General features: G+C 39.2%; 1 protein-coding gene and 1 long non-coding RNA gene across 8 annotated transcripts in view; one reads left to right on the top strand and one right to left on the bottom strand.

Moving 5' to 3' along the window:
- The window catches only part of LOC101964356 (synaptic vesicle glycoprotein 2B), a 171,432-nt gene that overhangs the window by 82,354 nt on the left and 69,455 nt on the right, over positions 1–19,623 (bottom strand). The window lies entirely within an intron of this gene.
- On the top strand, positions 1,502–7,216 carry LOC144378014 (uncharacterized). 2 transcript variants are annotated; one of them, XR_013439445.1, is made up of 2 exons: positions 1,502–1,631; positions 6,481–7,216. It is a non-coding gene; the product is annotated as an uncharacterized LOC144378014 (long non-coding RNA). The 2 variants fall into 2 exon arrangements; XR_013439444.1 differs by having other exon boundaries at positions 1,502–1,896.

The following is a 19,623-nucleotide window of genomic DNA, read 5'->3' as shown; positions in this document are numbered from 1 at the left end:
ACTGTATTTAAATTGCTGGTCCTGTCATATTGAATAATTTTGTTCCAAGGACATCAGTGAGACTGGCCCTCTTGCTGTCCATCCCTGGACTGACTTCACAATTATTCCCTGATGTCCAGCCAGGGGCTAAAAAGAACCACAAGACAAGGACAATGTCTGCTCTTTAGCTAAGAGAAGTTGTGTGGCATTGGAGGTATTTTGGGACTCATGGCTGCCTTAGGATTGTGTGATTTGCTTATGGTGTTTAATTAGTGTACACTGAATGCTAGTTGGGGTGCTCCAGCACACCCAACATTTTTGCATTAATTGTTTATATTTGATGATTGGTATGATCAAATAGACACTTGCATTTAAAGATAATCCACCTCCAAGTAATTATTAATAGTGCTGCTCACAACACAAATAACCCTACTCAAAATATTATAAATCAATTCGGGCATGGCAGCACATGTTCATAGTTCCAACAACTTGGGAGGCAGAGGTGGGAGTATCATTTAAGCTCAGGAGTTCCAAATCAGCCTGAGCAACATAACCAGATCCTGTCTCTTAAAAAAAAAAAAAATACACACACACACAAAAACAATCTCATCAAAAAAAAAAAAAAAAAACATGCAAACATACTGTCTTCACATGCTATCCAGAAGAACTTTCCCACTACAACAGCACTAGCTTCCACTGGCTAGTGAGAATTTGAAAGGTGGTTAATGTGAATTAAACTTTATTTAAATTAGATCTAAAAGGAAATGGCCACATGGGGCTGGTGTTGAACAAGGCAAATCCAGATCTGGCCTCTTTTGCACCAAGGGTATCAGAGACATGCAAAAGTCCCCATTTTGTTAAGATAGGTCTCCAGATGATAATCCCCAACTCTGCAAAGAAAATGCCCAAATGAAGGAACCCAGATGGATTATTTTTATTTTTCACTAAAAGTCCATTAAACCCTAGCTAAACCATAACAACATTGCCACATTTAGAATATTTTAAAATAGAAACAGTGTGTTTTTGAGTAAAGATACAAAGGCATTTCATCACAAAGGTTTAAACTGTTAACATTTACAGAGTTGTTTTTGCATTTAAATAAAACACTCTTGATGCTTTTTAAAAATGCTTCAATACATAATGGCATTCTAATGGTAGGATTCCAGGGAGTGGGGGCACTCCTTTAAGTGGTACTCATGTCTGCTGATCTAGACTACTCCAAAGGCTTGCCCTATCTTATTCTGAATCACCTTGGTCACAGAAGATGGCAATGAACCTGTTGAGCAGTGACCTAGGAAAGTCCTATAGATAAATGAAACCAAAGTGAAGTCAAGACTCTCAAAGAATGCATTTGCACTCTATTCAATGAGTACTAAGATCAATAGATGCTATGGTTTAATAGTCTTAACCCAATCAGTGATTCAATCCCCTGATAGAGATTAACTGAAGTGGTAAGGTAAGCTAGAGGAAATGGGAACTGGGGGCGTGGCTTTGGGTATTTATTTGTATCTGGCAGAGTGGAATCTCTGTCCCTGCTTTGTGATCATCATGGGAGCTGCTTCCTTCTGCCACACTCTCCACCATGATCTTCAGCCTCACCTGGAGCCCGGAGGAATGGAGCCAGAATGCTATGGACTAAGACTTCTGAAACCGTGAGCCCTCAAATAAACCTTTCCTCCTCTACAATTGTCCTGGTCGAGTTCTTTAAGCAGCAAAAAAGCTGACTAAAACGGTAGGCATTCCTGGGCAAGGAGTTAACTGCTGGATTCAGGTTTTGCGGGCACTGAAGGTTCACTCTAGTGGGAACTGTGATGGTCTTCCAGCTCCCCACTCTCAATACCAGGACTGGAGCCCTCATCCCCAGATGCTGGAAGTGTGGGTGGCCGCCAGTCCTTCCTGGAGGTTGCCAGGACTGAAGTGAGTACCTTTCCCTAGGTCATGGCCTGTTCTCTGAGCATCCTAAAGCCATTGATCGTGATGGGGCTATGGAGTCCAGGTTTACTGGCTCTACCTCAGGCCAACTCCACAAGGCCTTTCCACTCCCTGGAGGGATGAGCTCTTTCATCTTCTCCTTCTGGCAAATCCACCCGCTTCTTTCACAACCAGCACTACCTTCACAGGCATTAATGCCACGGGCATCCGTTCTTTGTGCTAATCTCTCTCTGATTCCCAGAGAACCCACCTGGGACAGGTACTATGTGCCAGGCACTGTTCTCGACTTTTTATGTGTACTTACTTGTAGAACTAAGCTCTTTTATTATCTTTGTTTTAGAGATAAACTGAGACTACAAAGAGATCAATAATTTTTCCAGACACCCAAGTGGCCTTGGGAGATCTTGTAAGGATGGTGTATGTCAATATACTTAGAATAGTGACTCACAGAGTCAGTCCCCAAATCATTCATTAAGGTTTTTCATTCAGTCTATAAATATTTACTGAGCATCCACTATCTCCTGAGCCCTATGCTCAGCACTGCAGATAGAGCTGTGAGCAAGATCCCTGACCTAAAAAAAAAACTAACCTTCTCGAGCAGGCAGGGCAAGAGGTAGACAAATAAACAAGAAAATATAGATGTCACACGAGTGTTGTGCAGAATATAAGGCAAATTAAGGGAGACAGGAGAAGGCAGGGACAGGTGTGCAGTTATTTTTTTCTAGAGAAGTAAGGGAAGATCTCAAGGATAAAGTGACACTTGAGTAAAGGACAGACAGTAGGAAGTCAGTGAGTAAATATTTAAAGAAAGAGGATGTCAAATGCAATGGACAATGCCCAAGTCAGAAACAACACAAGATCCTGAGCAGAGGTATGGCAGGAACTGACAAATTTTACATGAATCACTTTGGCTGCTGTGTCGAACAGACTTAGGTCAGAAACAAAAAGGAGGTAAGGATGCCAAATAGCAGTCTCTTGCCATATCCCAGGCCGGCAATGGTGGTGGTTCAGACCAAGATGTCAGCAAGGAAGTGGTTGGAACTGTTCGATCTATGCCAGAGGTAGAGCCATCTGGATCTGCAAATGGATCAGATGTGCAAGAGCAAGAGAAAAATTAAAGATGATTCCAAGATTTGGGGCCTGAGCAGTTACAAGGATGGAGTTGCCATGGACTGAGATAAAAAAGATCTGTGGAGGGAACAGCAAGATGGGGAAGGATCCAGGGATTTAAAGTAACGCAAGTTAGCTGTCACCAGCCAGTAGCACTTAGAGAAGACGTAGCCTGCAGGTTATGAATATTGATCCCATGGCCAGACTATCCAGAGCTAAGTCTCACCAGCTCTGCTGCCATTATCTGTGTGACCTTGGACAATGTCCTACACCTCTCTGGGCTTCATTAGTCTTACCTATAAATAGAAAGAACAAATGTACTAACTTCACGAGGGTGTTGTGAAGCTTAAATGTGTGTGTATGTATGCATGCACATGTGCAAATGCTCAGGACAGTAACTCTCATGCAATAAGCCCTCTATTAGTATTTAAAAATTAAAATATGGCTCTTGATTAATGTGAATTTTGAGAATCTATACATGATATACTAGACACCCAGGAAGGGTGATTCACTGACTCTCAAGACTTGTTTCCCACAGGAGGGGGCATCTGGGCTTGTGTTTGAAAGATGAATAGATGAAATAGCCAGATGGGTAAGGAAGTAGAGGGTGTGGGGCAGTCAAGACAGAGGGATCGGCACATCTCTTCCCGATCATAGAACCAATATGCAGCAAAAGCCAAATATAAAATGGCTCTTAAGACACTTGTATGTATCCTTCTCTTTGGTTCTATGGAATCTGAAATGTGTCCAAAGAGACTGAGAATGTTTTCCAGCTTATGTATTCAAAATAAATAAACCCTAGTAAGCCCACCGGGTCTTCTCATGCACCTATCTTCACTGAGCTGGATCAGGGCCACCACTGACCATGAGCATGGGAAACCCATATTGACATACTGGGGCTACTGACAGCCGTCACTCTGTGGCCCCAGCTGACCCCCAGGTAGCTGCCTTTCTGATCTCTTAGGTGAGGGTGTTCAAAAAGCACATGATATTTGCCTTTTCTCTAATTTTATTTGAACATGTTTCAAGTCCATGTGGACCAATAAGTATCCTTGAACTCTCTGTGCCTTACCATTCCTAACAATTCTGCTAAAAAAAGAAAATAGCATTTGAAAGGTCAAAAGCTTGATTCCAGCAGAGCAATTCTGCCTGGAACTCAGTGAAATGGTCCACAAAGACAGATTCAGAAGTTAAGCATCAGATTTCATTACAAAAACTTGACCACTTAGTAAATTGTCAAGTGTCAGAACACAAGCAAAAAAAGGAGAGGCTTTAACTTGTATGGGGTCAAAGCATTTCCTCACTTTTTAATGCATCCTGAATATGTAAGTATGGAAAGTCTCAACCACTAGTAACAGCTAGTTCAAAAGACAGCCAGATCCTGAGCAGTAGGAGCATGCCTCTCTGGTCAGGCCACCCACTGAAGACCTTCCATGTGCAGGCCCCGCCTCAGGTAGCCCCTCACTCAACCATCTAGGCCCCTATGTTGCTCAAATGGCAGTATGGTCAGAGAGCTGCTTCCTCCTTATGAGCAGTCCTAAAATAAATAGCCTGCAGCCCAGAATAACCCACCATGCTCTCCTCCATAGAAACTTCCACGAGGCTTCCATTCTGCGTCCTGGGTTACCCACTGCCCCACCCAGACACTGAAATGCAATCCCTTGAGGATTCCTCTCAGCTTCTACTACCTGTGGTCCTGCATCAACAGAGACACTCCTGGAAATCAATACCAAGAAATGCACTACCCTACTGGGATTCTCAAAGCCTTTTCTCTGCTCTAGGATACTTGAAGGCCCATGTGCCCAGCAATACCAGGGTTGATAACAGCCATATTTAATCAACAGAAAATGAGACCTGCTTACCTCCACCCCAGGTAGAGAGACTCTCAGAGAAGACGAAGATCACTTGTTTATCAACCCTTTGCCCCTCCATCACCACCAAGCTTCTGGTAGCTCTGAGCACTGACCGCAGTGTCACTCAGCCATTTACCCCATGTCCTGCTCTCTTCAACAAATCACAGGGCCATTTACTCCTCATCCTCCTTCTTTCCCCAGAGAGTTTTTGTTTTTCAAAAATTCTTCCCTTAAGATTTGTTGAAGTTATCTCTGGGTAGGTCAGATGTTCTTTAAAAAAATTTTTTTTGTCATTCTATTTTTTCAAAATAGAAAATGCATTTTATAATACTGAAATATGCTGTTTCTAATTTTAATATACATTTTAAAACCATAGGAGATTCTGCCAGTCCCAGAGAGGCATCCCCACCCACATGGCTCAGAATCTCTGATGTTTATTCTGTCTAGCAGATCTGGCCTCGTGCATATGAACCCTAGTCCAGGTCAGACCCAACTTTGCCACATAGTTCTAAAAGCTATAGCTAAGTTCTTCAGCCTTTTTCCTTGGTCAGAATGTACCCCCACAGAGTCTGGACTTATCCCTGGTATCCTCATCCCACCATATTTTGTGGCCTATGCCTGGTTATCCATAGCAGAAGCCCATAAAGGTAATGTTGCATTTCATCTAAAAAAAATATGTTTTTAGGTTCTGGAACAAAGACTCCAATCAATAAATGTGCTCACTTAGGAGGAAAAGTTAATTTGGGCTCATAATTTCAGAGCTTTGGTCCATGGTCAGCAGATTTCATGGCTCTGAGCCTACATGAGGCAGAACCTCATGGTGGAGGAGCATGGTGGGAGAAAGTTGCTCACCTCATGGTAGGCAGGCAGCAGAGAGAGAGCAGGAAGAGCCAGGGACAAAATACATAATCCCCAAGGCACGTCCCCAGTGACCTACTCCTCCAGCCACACCCTACCTGCTTACAGTTACCACCCAATACAGTTGTCCTTTCAAATTATTAAGCCATCAAATGGATTAACTCACTAATTAGGTTACAGCTCTGGTAAATCCTTTCGCCTCTGAACATTTCTGCATTGTCTCACGTAGGAGCTTTCAGGAAATTCCTCATATCCAAACTATAAAACCTGCTTTATCTAATCTTAACATGTACTTTATTTTCTTTTTCTTTCAAGGCAAAATAAGCACTGAAAATCATCAGATCTCCTGTGTGCACCTTTTCCATCTTACTCCTCTCTCTTCCTCTCCACAGATTGAGTAGTTTTTATGTCTATCATAGATATAAAAGTATCAATGTATTCATCAAATATGTCTGCGTGATATTTAAATTTTATGTGTTATCCTCAGTGAGTATCCTTGCTTTTTTGCCCAACATTATATTTTAAAACTAAAGCCATAGCATATATGTAGTTCTAATTAATTTATTTGAATGGCCATATAGTGTTCCCTTGCATACCCCTCTCTTTACGCAGCCATTTCCCTCTTTACAGTGATTTATCTTTTTTCTCTCAAAAACAATATGATGGGATCAGCCTTTTACATTAACTGATATTGATTGTCTGGGAAGAATTACAATACTCTAACCAGCGTCCCTCCAATATCTATCAGGGGCAAAGCATACAGGTCTTTCTGACTTGCCTCCATCTGAGACCAGCATCTATGCATCAAAGTCTGCCACAGCCAACAAGCTTAGCATAAGAAGGGGAGAGACCCATGGTCCTGAGATTGGACAGAAACTTGCCCTGCAGCAGCACAATCTATGAAGTGTCAGCGGTTGGCATAGTGTAAACAGCAGCCGCCATCATCATCATCATCATCATCATCATCATCATCATCATCTTCCTGACCCCCCTGCTAAGCTGGTGTCTCAGGCCTCCCCTTTAGTCTCACCCCACAGTGACATTTTTATTCAGGCCCAAATGGCATACTTCTTATTTTAGTGCAATTTCATCCCAATGAATCTGTGTAGGCACATCCTGTTCAGCAAGCAAAAGATTCTGCTTGACATAAAGCCAGAAGATAATTTAAAACTTTGCTGATTTTTCTTCCTCTGTGTCTTTGGTGTTTATCCAAGAATATAAGCTGAATGCACATGTCTCTAAAACATCCCTACCTTGCCTGAAGAATCAAGTCTGCCTTTCTGGCCAGCCTGGGCCACCTATTCCATCTCATCCATAGCTGTATCCCACATCCTGCATTCCAATCTGGGCCTTCCTTCATCCTACTGGGCCCTACATATCCAAGGGGTTATCAGATTAGCCTAAATAACCCAACTCAAATGTCACTTCCTCTGTAAAGCTTTGGCCGGGGCTCACCCATACATAATAAATCATTCCCACATCTATATTCTTATCAGCTATTCTTTGTAACTCTGCAATGCAAGAGCCTTTATGGGATCTTATTTTAATTATTCATACAGATGTCCATCTCCCCCTCTAGACTATGAGCCCTGCAGTGCAATGACCTGTTTTATACATTATTTTACCCCCACGCTTTGCCTTGTGCATAGTAAAGTGAATAAATGTTTCACAAACACATCAAATGTGATTTTTTTTTCCCATGACTAACTTCCAGCAAGAAGAGACTTTAGTATCTAGGCCTCTGTGTACTATTGATTTATTTTTTAAAGAACACTCTTTAAGCAGCATATCTTTAAAAAATTATTATGAACACAAAATCTAAGGCACTTAAACAGTTTCCCTTGCATGGATGTTTTTCTTGCCTGCGGGTTTTTTTTTTTTTCTTTTAAAGAGATAGACCTATTTTGCTCCAGTAGTGATAGAACAGAATTGCAGAACCCCATCCTTCCCCTGGCTTCCGTACTCCTGATGCCAACAGAAAATGTATCTAGGTGACAATAATGGCAGACTGGCCTCAATAAGGAGTTGATATAAATCAGACACTGTGCTGTGTGTTAGCTGCACTTTGGCATTTAACCTACCTGTCACCTTATAAGGTGTATCCTACTATGGACCACATCTTAGAATTAAGGGAATTAAGAGGAGTTGAGTCACACAGCTAGTAAATGGCCCACCTGATTAACTCCTGCCTGTGTCTTTAAGGGTTTATTTGATTGCTACAACAGAACCAAGCTTCATGTTTGTAGAACACTTTCAAGGCAATTTCACAAGCTGTTGCTTATTTCCATTCTCACAACTCTGGGAGATTGTATCAATTCAAGGGGATGCCATGTCTTCATTTTACAAATTAGGCATCTGTGGGTCAAAGAATTTACATAATACAAGAAAGGATCCATTGTTAGGAAGCATTGTATCAGTCAAGACAGGCTAAGTTATGTGGCGGTAATAAATAGCCCCTTAATATTAGTGATTTAAAACAATTAATATTTATTTCTTGTTCATGCTACAAGTCATCTTTGCATCTGCTTGGCTCTGCTTTATTCTGCCTTCCTTCTAAGACCCATGCCGTGCAGCAGGAGCAGCCTTGATCTTGAACACTGCCAGTTATTGTAACAAAGGGGAGCAACACCGTTACAAACTATATTCTGACTCTTAAAGCCACAAGGACACATGTAATTTTCATGTACACTTCATTGGCCAATGCCAGTCACATTGGCCACACTTGAATTCAGCTTGGGAAGATGAGTAGACCTCTATGACCCTCTCACAGAGAAGGGTACCAAGTAGTTCAGCCCACTACAAGGCACAGCAATGTAAGAAGTTAATCCCACACACACACATAAAAAGATGCTATATCCCTTCAAGTCAGTGAGAGCTACCACAGTAGAGAATCTCTTTCCTTAATGCCTGTATCACCAGTTGGTTTCCTGATGATTAAATCCTTGACTAATGAGTTCTCCTGAGTCTTAGGGTGCTTCATCAGAAGTTCTGAAGTCACTGGAAATTCATTTCTGGAATATTCCAGAAAGTTCAAGAGAAAGAACTAGTTAAGCTAAAGATATGTGTACCTATGATTGAAAATCCACTCCTAAGTATTTATTTTTTTTTTAAAGAAAAGGAGTGCAAATGTGTGCCAAAAGTCATGTACAAGAACACTGATAGCAGATTTATTCATAATCACCCCAAAGTGGAAACAACCTGTCAAAGGCATTATCCCAACTTAAAAAAAAAAAAAAGGGAAACAGAGCTCAAGAAAGCTGGCCTCCAGCCACCCCTCCTGAAGGCAGAGCTTAGGGAGAAGCCATGCATTCCTAGATGGTGCCCATTGCTCTGCCTATCATCCCTCCAAGTCACTGAGCCACACCACCTGCTTCTCTGCCTGCCCCCCATCCCCACTTCTGCTTAACTGAAGCATTGTCTCCTTTACAGGTGTCCTAGTATGAGACATCAATCAGACAAATTGCTCTTGACCAATCCCAGCCAATGTTCCCTAAACTCAATTCTCTCTCACTGGGCACCGAAAGTGCCCTGGCCAGGTTCCTATAAAAATAAAAGTACTAAAAAAAAAAAATTTTATCGGTTTTCATGATTATCTAGAAAACACAACTGCCTGCAATTCCCACATTTATATTATAAAAGGAGTGAAAATTTTTGTGTGTCCTTGTAAAAATTTAGGTTTGATATACTTAAGCATGCTAGAATATGGAGAAAATATTATAAATTCTTTTTCTAGACTGCTATCCCTGAGAGGATAAACATATGCATAGCATTTTTGTCTATTCCCGCAATCTCTTTTGTGGTCATTTTACAAGCACTTCACTTGGGAATTAGTCCCTGTAGTATTATAAACAGACAGATATGAAAGCTGAGTGCTTTCTAGAACAAGGATGTGAGGCAACTCTGAGAAGATGAAGGCTGCTTTAATTCTGCACTGGCAAAATGTCCTTGTGCTTCTCTCACAGATTTGAATGTCTTCAAAGGCCTTAGACTTTTAAAAATGCATGGTGTGCATCCACTCTGAGATCTGCCTCTTGCTCAGACCTGGCAAGGGGAGTGACCATCTGCTCTGCTCCAAAAAGGACTGCACAGGCTCTGTCTGGAGCTTCCAAAGGGAGTTCCTTGGCTCCAATATTGTTTTTGCTTTTATAAATATCCAATTTGGGGAATGTTAAGGCAAAGCAAAGTCAGTGCTATATCATTGGAAATAAGAGGCTAACCACACAGGTCAGGAAGTACATCAGGTTGACAAACACAAATTTCCACACCTGTTTATTGAGATACTGCCACCTGCCAGGGCACCCAGGCAGATGCAGCCAACCCCCAAAGCAGGTTATTGTCTCTTTCTCTTCCCATGGCATTTGCAGATGTCCCTTTCCATCCTGCTGCCTCTCCTGAACCCTCCCACTTACCTACTTCCAAGAGATACAGCACACGACATTGAGCACACACAGATCCTAAGAAACAAATGCCTCACTGAGTAAAGGGGACCACTATTTATTAATGGAAAAACATCAGCAACCAGATTTGCTGCTTTGTTTTTTTAACACTTCAAAAAAGAAAAAGTGGGGGGCTGGCGTTGTGACTCAGTGGTAAAACGCTCGCCTAGCATATGTGAGGCCCTGGGTTCGATACTCAGCACCACACAAAAATAAATAAAATAAAGGTTAAAGAAGAAAAAGTGGAAAAAAAGTAATTCATGATACAAAAGCAGCGACAAACCTGAAAATGAGTGATTTGAACCTCCCCGGCCGGGCCAGTTGCCTGCATCAGGGCCAGCAGCCATCTGACCCAACCTGGAGTCCTGCACAGCAGCAGACCTGGAACACAGCACACCTGCTGGGTCTCAAGCTATGAGTGGCAGGTTAGTCCCTGAGGCCCTCCTTGTAAGAGGCTGCTGCAAGTCATTAACTTGCCCAGAAGAGAAAGACTTCATTTTTTTTAAACAAAGTTAAACAATGGGAAAAATCAAGTGACTTCCTTGACCTTGTACAGTAGAAGTAAATGTCATTTGCTCTCCCTTTTTCTTCCTTTCATAAAGGGAAGTATTTTGTCAAAAAGTTTAAAGTAATATTAGGGACAATTCAGTGACTATTCTCTTGTCTATAAACACATCAAGAATATCACATTTTCTCATACACTACTTTATTAAAATCTCCTTTGTGAGATAATTCTGATATTATCACATTTTACAAATGTTTGATACTCTTATCCATTAACTTCCAATAAGTGAAAGTCCAAGGAAACCAAAGGCCACTCCCAACACTGACCTCAGATGTTACAAATTGTTCTAGTCATTCACAAGACCTACCTGGAAAATACTTCTTAGGAGAAATGGGATTGCAAAAGAAGAAAATAAATTCCAGAAGGGAACTACTAGATATGGGAGGGAAAATGAGGACATACGTTACAAAGTTTATTTTCTAAATAAGCAATGACTACAAAAACAAATTTATAGGCTGGATGTGGTAGAACATGCCAATAAACCCAGCCACTCAGGAGGCTGAGGCAGGAGGATCCCAAATTGAAAGCCAGCCTCAGCAAAAGTGAGGTGCTAAGCAACTCAGTGAGACCCTGTCTCTAAATAAAATATAAAATAAGACTTGGGATGTGGCTCAGTGATACTGGGGATTGAGTTCAAAAAAATTATAAAAGCCCATAACTAAAGATCAATACTGACATGGTAGTGGGCAGGAAGGGGCTAGAAAAAAGTATGGGATGAGGACTTGATGTAGTATTTTCTTTGTTTGATGGAAGATTTGGAGTAATAAGTATAGTTTTGGGGTTTTTTTAAGAGAGAAAATTTTTTAATATTTATTTGTAGTTTTCGGTGGACACACATCCTTTTTTTATTTTTATGTGGTGCTGAGGATAGAACCCAGCGCCCCGTGCATGCCAGGTGAGTGTGCTACCGCTTGAGCCACATCCCCAGCCCCAGTATAGTTTTAATACTCTAAGGAAGGTAGGGGGCTATAGCTCAGTGGCAAAGCACTTGCCTAGCATGTGTGAGACACTGAGTTTGATCCTTAGTATAACATAAAAATAAATAAAATAAAGGCAATTCTGTCCATCTACAACTACAAAAAAAAATTTTTTAATACTCTAAGGAAAACGTCTAGAAAATTAAAACTATAAAACCTACAAAACAGTATTCAACATATCCATTAGAAAAGATTTTTAAAAAGAAAAAAAGATTTACAGTGTGCAAATTTTAATCTTTTTTTAGTTGTAGGTGAACACAATGCCCTTATTTTTATTTTTTATTTTTATGTGGTGCTGCGGATCAAACCCAGTGCCTCACCTGCACTAGGCGAGCACTCTACCACTGAGCCACAACCCAAGCCCCAGTATGCAAGTTTTTTAAATGAGATAAGAGCAATAAGTGATTTAATAAGTAAAACTAATATAAAGAGTAAATTCATGCTGGGCACAGTCACACATGCCTGTAATCCCAGCAGCTCAGAAGGCTGAGGCAGGAGGATCACGAGTTCAAAGCCAGCCTCAGCAACAGCGAGGTACTAAGCAACTCAGTGAAACCCTGTCTCTAAATAAAATACGAAAAAGGGCTGGGGATGTGGCTCAGTGGTCAAGTGCCCCTAAGTTCAATCTCTGGTACTGTCCCCCCAAAAAATAAAACAAAAGAGTTAAACTCACTAAAACATAGTGTTGTCAGATTGTATTTTGGAAAAAAAAAATTCTCCAGCAACCTGTTGCCTATAAGAGACTCATTTAAAACAGAAGTACACATGGAGGTTATATAGAAGAAAAATTTTGCACTGACATTTATTTAAAATGTCAAGATAGATTTTATTTGAGCTACTACCACAGAAGAGAGAGATTTTGATACACAGCTGAGCTCCAAATACAGCAAAGACAGTTGGGGGTTTATAGCCAAGAACAGAATGAGAGGGTCAAACGGATGTTAAATCATTACCAGGAACTTGGTTAGCTATCTAGGGTAGAGAGATTGTTGCTAAAAGTGGCTTAATTCATGCTGAAGGGGACCAAGGACTCAGATGTCAAGGGTGGGGGTGAATAACTTGAGGATATATCAAGGTGGGAGGATTCTCCCTAAACTGACTTAGCAGAGTTCTTTACTAAAATTGGGCTCAGCAGGCCAAGGTCAAGTCCTAATCAAAAAAGGGGGGGGGCGGTTAGAAGGACCCTAACCAAAGTTTGGTCTAGAAGGGAATCTGTGTCATTTAAAAATAAAGGAAAGAAAAAGTGTAAGCCAAAAGAAATAAAACCATCTTAATACTAGACTAAACAGAAATTGGATAAAATTATCATAAGGACAAAGGAGTATTTTATATATGTAATATTAAAGTATTTTATATGTTATATATATAAATATACATTAGATTAGAAATTGTAATAACTATAAACTTAGTGTTCTAGATAATATATTGAAATGTATGAAGAAACATTGATAAAACTACAGAGAGAAGTAAATAAATCAGTCATGGTAACCAGAGATTTTTAAGACTTCCTTCCACAAAAAAAGATAAAGAAAGCAAAAAAAAAAATTTGTCATGTAACTAAAAAGTTTCTGTGTATAGATAGGTCTGTTGAAACTAGGAACACTTATAAAGTTCACAACAGAAGCTGCAATGAGATTATGTTTCTAATCATAAACCAATAACATTAGAAATCAACATTATGTCTGAAAACTAAGATATGTTCTCTTCTCTGGGAGAAAGAAGAAATAGAAATGGAAATCTGAAGATACCTAAAACTGAATGAAGAAGAGAGAACTTTAGGTAAGTACTTATGACCACAAATACACTCTAATTGCCAAAATCCTACAGCAACCATCATACTTAATGAGGAAATTTTACATGCATTCACCTGGAGAACACGAACAAAAAACAGATTTCACACTTTTACAACAACGTAAGACATAGTAATGAAGGTACTTACTGAGATGATTAGGCAAGAAAAAATAAATAAAGGGGAAAATAGAAAAAACACAAAGTCAAAAGGCATAATGATCAGTATGGATAAATAATGTGACCAATCGTATATAATATTCATATAGCTGTAATACAGCCTAAGACAGAAGAGTAAGATGTCACAACCTAACAGGTAGGTGGATAGAAGATCAATACAAATCAGCAGCTATTCTCTTTATCAGCAAGAATAAGAAAATAAAATCTGAAATTCAACAAAACATAGAGAAGAAATAAAATCTAAAAGATATCAAGAAATGATTCTTTAAAAGAATGTATGAGACCTTAGAGAGAGAATCTAATATTTGTCAAAGAATCCTTTTAACAGACACATAGACCAATGGAACAAAATAGAAGACACAGATACAAACCCACAGAGGCATAGTCACCTGATACTAGACAAAGGTGCCAAAAAACATGTAAGATAACAAATGGTGCCGGGAAAATTGGTTATCCATAAGTAGAAGAATGAGACTAAATCCCTCTCACCTTGCACAAAAGTCAACTCAAAATGGACTGAAGACCTAGGAATTAGATCAGAAACTATGCAACTTCTAGAAGAAAACATAAGGCCAACACTCCAAAATATAGGCACAGGCAATGACTTTTTCAGTAAGACCCCTAAAGCTCACAACATAATACTAAGAATAAATAAATGGGATGGCATCAAATTTAAAAGCCTCTGCACAGAAAAGAAAACGATTAAGAATATGGCCTGGTTCGGTGACTCACACCTGCAATCCCAGTGGCTTAGGAGGCTGAGGCAGGAGGATGGTATGTTCAAAGATAGCCTTGGCAATTTAGAAAGGCCCTAAGCAATTTAGTGAGACCCTATTTCAAAATAAAAATTTAAAAACAGGCTGGGGTTGTGGCTCAGTGGTTGAAAGCCCCTAGGTTTGATACCTGGTACAAAAAAAAAAAAAAGAATACAAAGAAAGAGCCTACAGAATGGGAGAAAATATTTGCTAGCTATTCTTTTAAGAGAGAATTAATATCCAGAATATATAAAGAACTAAAAAAAAATCTAGTTAATAAATAGGCAAATGAACTAAACAGAACTTATCAAAGAAGAAATTCAAAATAGCCAACAAATAACATTAAAAAGTATTTAACAACTTTAGCAATCAGGGAAATGCAAATCAAAACCACACTGAGATTTCATCTTACTCCTGTTAGAATGGCAGCCATCAAGAGTACTAACAATAATAAATGCTGGAGAGGATGTGAGGGAAAAAGGAACACTTTTACACTGTTGGTGGGATTGTAAATGATTGTACTAACTAACTGGAAATCAGTATGGAGGATCCTCAAAAGACTTGGCATGAAACCACCATATGACTCAGCTACACCACTTCTCCATCTTTACCCTGAAGAATTGAAGCCATCATCCTACAGTGATTCAAGCATATCCATGTTTATAGCAACTCACAATAGGCAAACGACGGAACCAGCCTAGGTGTCCATCAACAGATGAGTGGATAAAGAAAATGTGGTATATATACACAGTGGAGTTTCATTCAGCCATAAAGAAAAATGAAATTATGTTATTTGCAGGAAAATGAATGAAAATTGAGAGTATGATGTTAAGTGAAATAAGCCAAACTCAGAAAGTCAAGAATCATGTTTTCTCTCATATGCAGAAGCTAGAAAGAAAAAAGGAAAAGAAAGGTTGGTGGTTCGTCTCATGAAAAAGGAGGAGAGATCAGTAGAATACAAGAAAGGAAACAGGGAGGCAAGGAGGAGGGCAAAGGAAAATGCTAGGGACAGCTTATTGTCTGAATTATATTGTTATATCATGTGCACATATCAATATGTAACTGCAAATTCCACTATTATGTATAATTATAAAGCACCAATAAAATATGAAACAAGAGCCTTTTTAAAAGACTTGAATATATAGAAAGATTAACCATATTCACGTATGGCATGACAATAAAGGAGGAATTATCTTAGATTGTATCAGCAAGTTATTGTTAATTTTCAGAGAAAAATTGACTTTTTACAAAACATTTATTTTTTAGTTTTAGTTGGACACAATACCTTTATTTCACTTATTTATTTTTATGTGGTGCTGAGGATCAAACCCAGGGTCCCGCACTTGCAAGGCAAGTGCTCTACCGCTGAGCCACAACCCCAGCCCCAGAAAAAAATGACTTTTTAATTTGTTCTTTTTACATATACATGATAGTAGAGTGTATTTTGAAACATTACACATAAATGGAGTATAACTTATTCTAATTAGGATCCCATTCTTGTGGTTGTACATGATGTGGAGTTACACTGGTTGTGTATTCATATGTGAACATAGGAAAGTTATGTCTGATTCATTCTACTGTCTTTCCTGTTCCAAAAACTGACCTCTTTATAAAGCCAGAAGTATTAAAGTACATTTAAACATACATGTGTGCACGCACACACAAACACACACACAAAGAATTATGTCTCAGTATGTGTGAGGGACAGGTTCCAGGACCCCCCCCCTCAGATACCAAAATCCATAGATGCTCTTAATAAAAACATCTTTGTAAAATCTCTTCTGTAAAATGGTGAATATTGCATTCTTCTCATATACTTTAAATCATCTCTAGATTACTTACAATACCTACCATAACGTAAATGTTGTGTAAATAGTTGTTACACTGTACATTTAAGGAACAATGAAAAGAAAAAATTTACATGTTCAGGACAGACACAACCAAGGTCAGCCTAAATACAATGGTGAAGGAAGCTCAAGCCCTGGGTAGAGCAGGAGACCTTGGACCTGTGAGGTGAGAGACCACAGCAGGGTGCCCCTTCACATCACTTCCCTTGAGCAGATTCAACCTAGTTCTAGGTGCACAGCAAATCCGAGTTCTGCTTTTTGAAACTTCACAGAATTTTTTTTCCAAATATTTTCAATCTATAGTTAGTTAAATCCACTATTGACCGAATCCAAGGATATGGAACACACAGATAAAAGAGAGCCAACTGTGTGTGTGTGTGTGTGTGTGTGTGTGTGTGTGTGAGAGAGAGAGAGAGTGTGTGTGTGTATACAGGCACCCACGTGCACATAAACATGGATAGATCATTAAAAACAGCACTGTAAACCAGGCATGGTGGTGCACGCCTGTAGTCCCATTGGCTGAGGAAGCTGAGACAGGAGAATTACAAGTTCAAAGACAGCCTCAGCAACTTAGTGAGGCCCTAAGCAACTTAGCGAGACTGTCTCAAAATAAAAAGGGCTGGGGATGTGGCTCAATGGTTAACATTTCTGGGTTCAATTCTGAGAACAAAAACAGTATAGCATAAAAAGGAAAGAAATGGAATAAAACTATGGTGCAATGCTCTCTCTGCATATAAAATGTGTAGAAACAAAGCAACCCATATATTGTAGAACATATACATAAGTGTTTATTAAACATGTTGAAGTGGATGTCTAAGGGAGGAGGTAAATGTGAATGGAGGTGAGAAAAGATGACTAAAATAACTCAAAGTGCAAGGCACCTCTCCAAGGGCCACTTAGGACAATATGCACTGAACGAATCATGGTCCAAAAGAAGTAAAAGAGATGGGGGAGAAATGAAACTTAGAGGGGAAAGAAATAAGGCAGTAAAGAGGATGTAGGAAAACGAGGGCTGAGTATGAGAAGCCGCTAGATAATGAGAAGGATAAGCAAGGCAACTGTAAAATTTGACAGGTCATAAAAACAAGTGCTTTCTAAGTAATTTCCTTTACAAAGAAGTATCAAAGTAACTTTCACTGGTGAAGCCACACATTCATGCTGCAGGTAGCAAACATTCTTTGGACTCCAAATTCCCTGGACTTGAAAGAGTGAACATACATTTTACTGATGGGTCCCTCCGGGTTCCTCATTAGCCTCAGCAGACAACAGGTTGTGAGGTAACACCCTAACTATGTCACTTGGTCTCACTTACATGTAGTCACCTTCTAAACTAAGGTGCATGTAGAAGAACAATGATAAGATAAAAATAAAAATCAAATGAAAGCTAAGACAGCTTTTGGTCCCCAACTTCTTAGTAATGCACATTTGAATATTCTATAAAGTACAAGATATCTTCACTATAATTGTTATTTTGCTTATTATGGTATTATAGTTTTAAATTAAATCCAAATAAAATAAATTGAAACTGGCTGAACTCTTAATTATGTGGTTCAGTTATTCAAAAGCCCTAAACACCAAGATTAAAAGAAAGAAACCCAGAATTTGAAAAACCACAAGTCCTAAGTGCTGGGTAAATTAAAACAGAAAATTATCAAATTAATTTAACTTACACAATAAAAAATTAACAAATCTCCTTGTCTTGGCAGCAAGGACAAAATTTTTATATGTTGCTACAACAAAAAGCATAAAATCATATTATTTCAGGGTTAGTACTATTTTTCTAAGGATCAAGACAGCATTTGACAGATGTTTTCCTGCAAGTCACAAAAAGCTTGACTATGCCGAAGTATTTTAAAATGCTGGCTTATGGTCTTTGAATGAAGTGTCTTCCAAAAAACAAAGCCAGGGCCACTGATCTCATAGCAAGGAGCAGCTTTCAGCACATTGGAGAGTGACCTTTATCTACTCTCTTCAGATGCTGGTGAGCAAGCCGGTTGGAATGGTCTCCCATTCTGCGTCAAGTAGAAAATTATTGATTCAATGTGAGATGCTGAAATTCATCTCTTACTGGGAAACATTTCAGAGCATTATAGAATTCATTTTACCCACGCAATAAATCTGTTGAGTAATGAGAAAGAAGAATCCACTTGCAAATATGGAGAAATATTTCCTCAAAGAGTTATACCAGATAAATTATTCACCTTCAACAATATGCCACAAAATATAATGTCAATAGATTTTTTCCAGATGCAGTGTTCATGCATCTAGGAATGAATGTTTATAAAATGTTAATGCTTGTCAGTTTTTCTTAAAAGTGTGCCTTGCACATGACTCAAAACGTGCCCTGCACTGATTGTAAGAATAGAGCATGTTCAAACAATCATCTCTTCATTGTGAAAAAAAAAATGTGTACTTCTAAAGCATAAGCAAGGTCTGAAAATAAATCTCTTCTGCGTATTTGGTTGACATATCATGCTTCCAAATGAATCATCTCAGACTTGAGAAATCCCTTATTTTTTTCAAAGTTCAGTGAGCAAGTAGGAATATGTCATATTTATACAACTTGTTCAATGACCCTGATGGTTGATATGTAGACTCCTTTTTAAAAATAGAAAACCAAGTCTCAAAGAGGCCAAATAACTTGCTGAGGAACACACAGCAGCAAGTTGCAGAGCTCAGCTTTGAAAAGAACTTTGTCAACTCTATGTGTAATGCTTTTCTACTCATCATAACCCAATACACTAGAATATGTCTCTAATATAACTTTTACTTGGTGGTTTGTCTCACAGAAAAATATAAAGAAATAAATTTAACCTATATCATGGTTTCATTTGCATAAAATAAAACATGTTTATGACAATAAGTTGCAAATAAGTCTCCAGAAGCCTTAAAGTTGTCAGCTTTGGGTATAAAATTAATCAACTTGAGTCTTCTTTCCATTTCATATCTCTCTGATAAATATACAGGTGCATCAGGGCATATCTTGTCAGGAAAAATTAATTGATTTCATGCCAAAACGCAAACCTTTGTTCAGGGAAGAAAGGTACCATAGTGTTATAATCTGTAAAGAATCCTCTTCAGAGGGTGTGGTGGCACACACCTGTAATCCCAGAAGCTCAGGCAGCTGAGGCAGGAAGATCTCGAGTTCAAAGCCAGCCTTAGCAACAGCAAGGCACTAAGCAACTCCTATCTCAACATAAAATGCAAAATGGGGCTGGGGATGTGGCTCAGTGGTCGAGTTCCCCTAAGTTCAATCCCCCTAGTGTGCCCCCGCCAAAAAAAGAATCCTCTTCTCTGGAGTGATGAAGATAGAAAAGGAGCAGGTATCCAAAGAACACTTCAG

This window comes from Ictidomys tridecemlineatus, chromosome 5 (assembly GCF_052094955.1).
Source record: "Ictidomys tridecemlineatus isolate mIctTri1 chromosome 5, mIctTri1.hap1, whole genome shotgun sequence".
Classification (NCBI taxonomy): domain Eukaryota; kingdom Metazoa; phylum Chordata; class Mammalia; order Rodentia; family Sciuridae; genus Ictidomys; species Ictidomys tridecemlineatus.
Note: the sequence above shows the minus strand (reverse complement) of the source record. Positions and strands in the feature narration are given on the sequence as shown.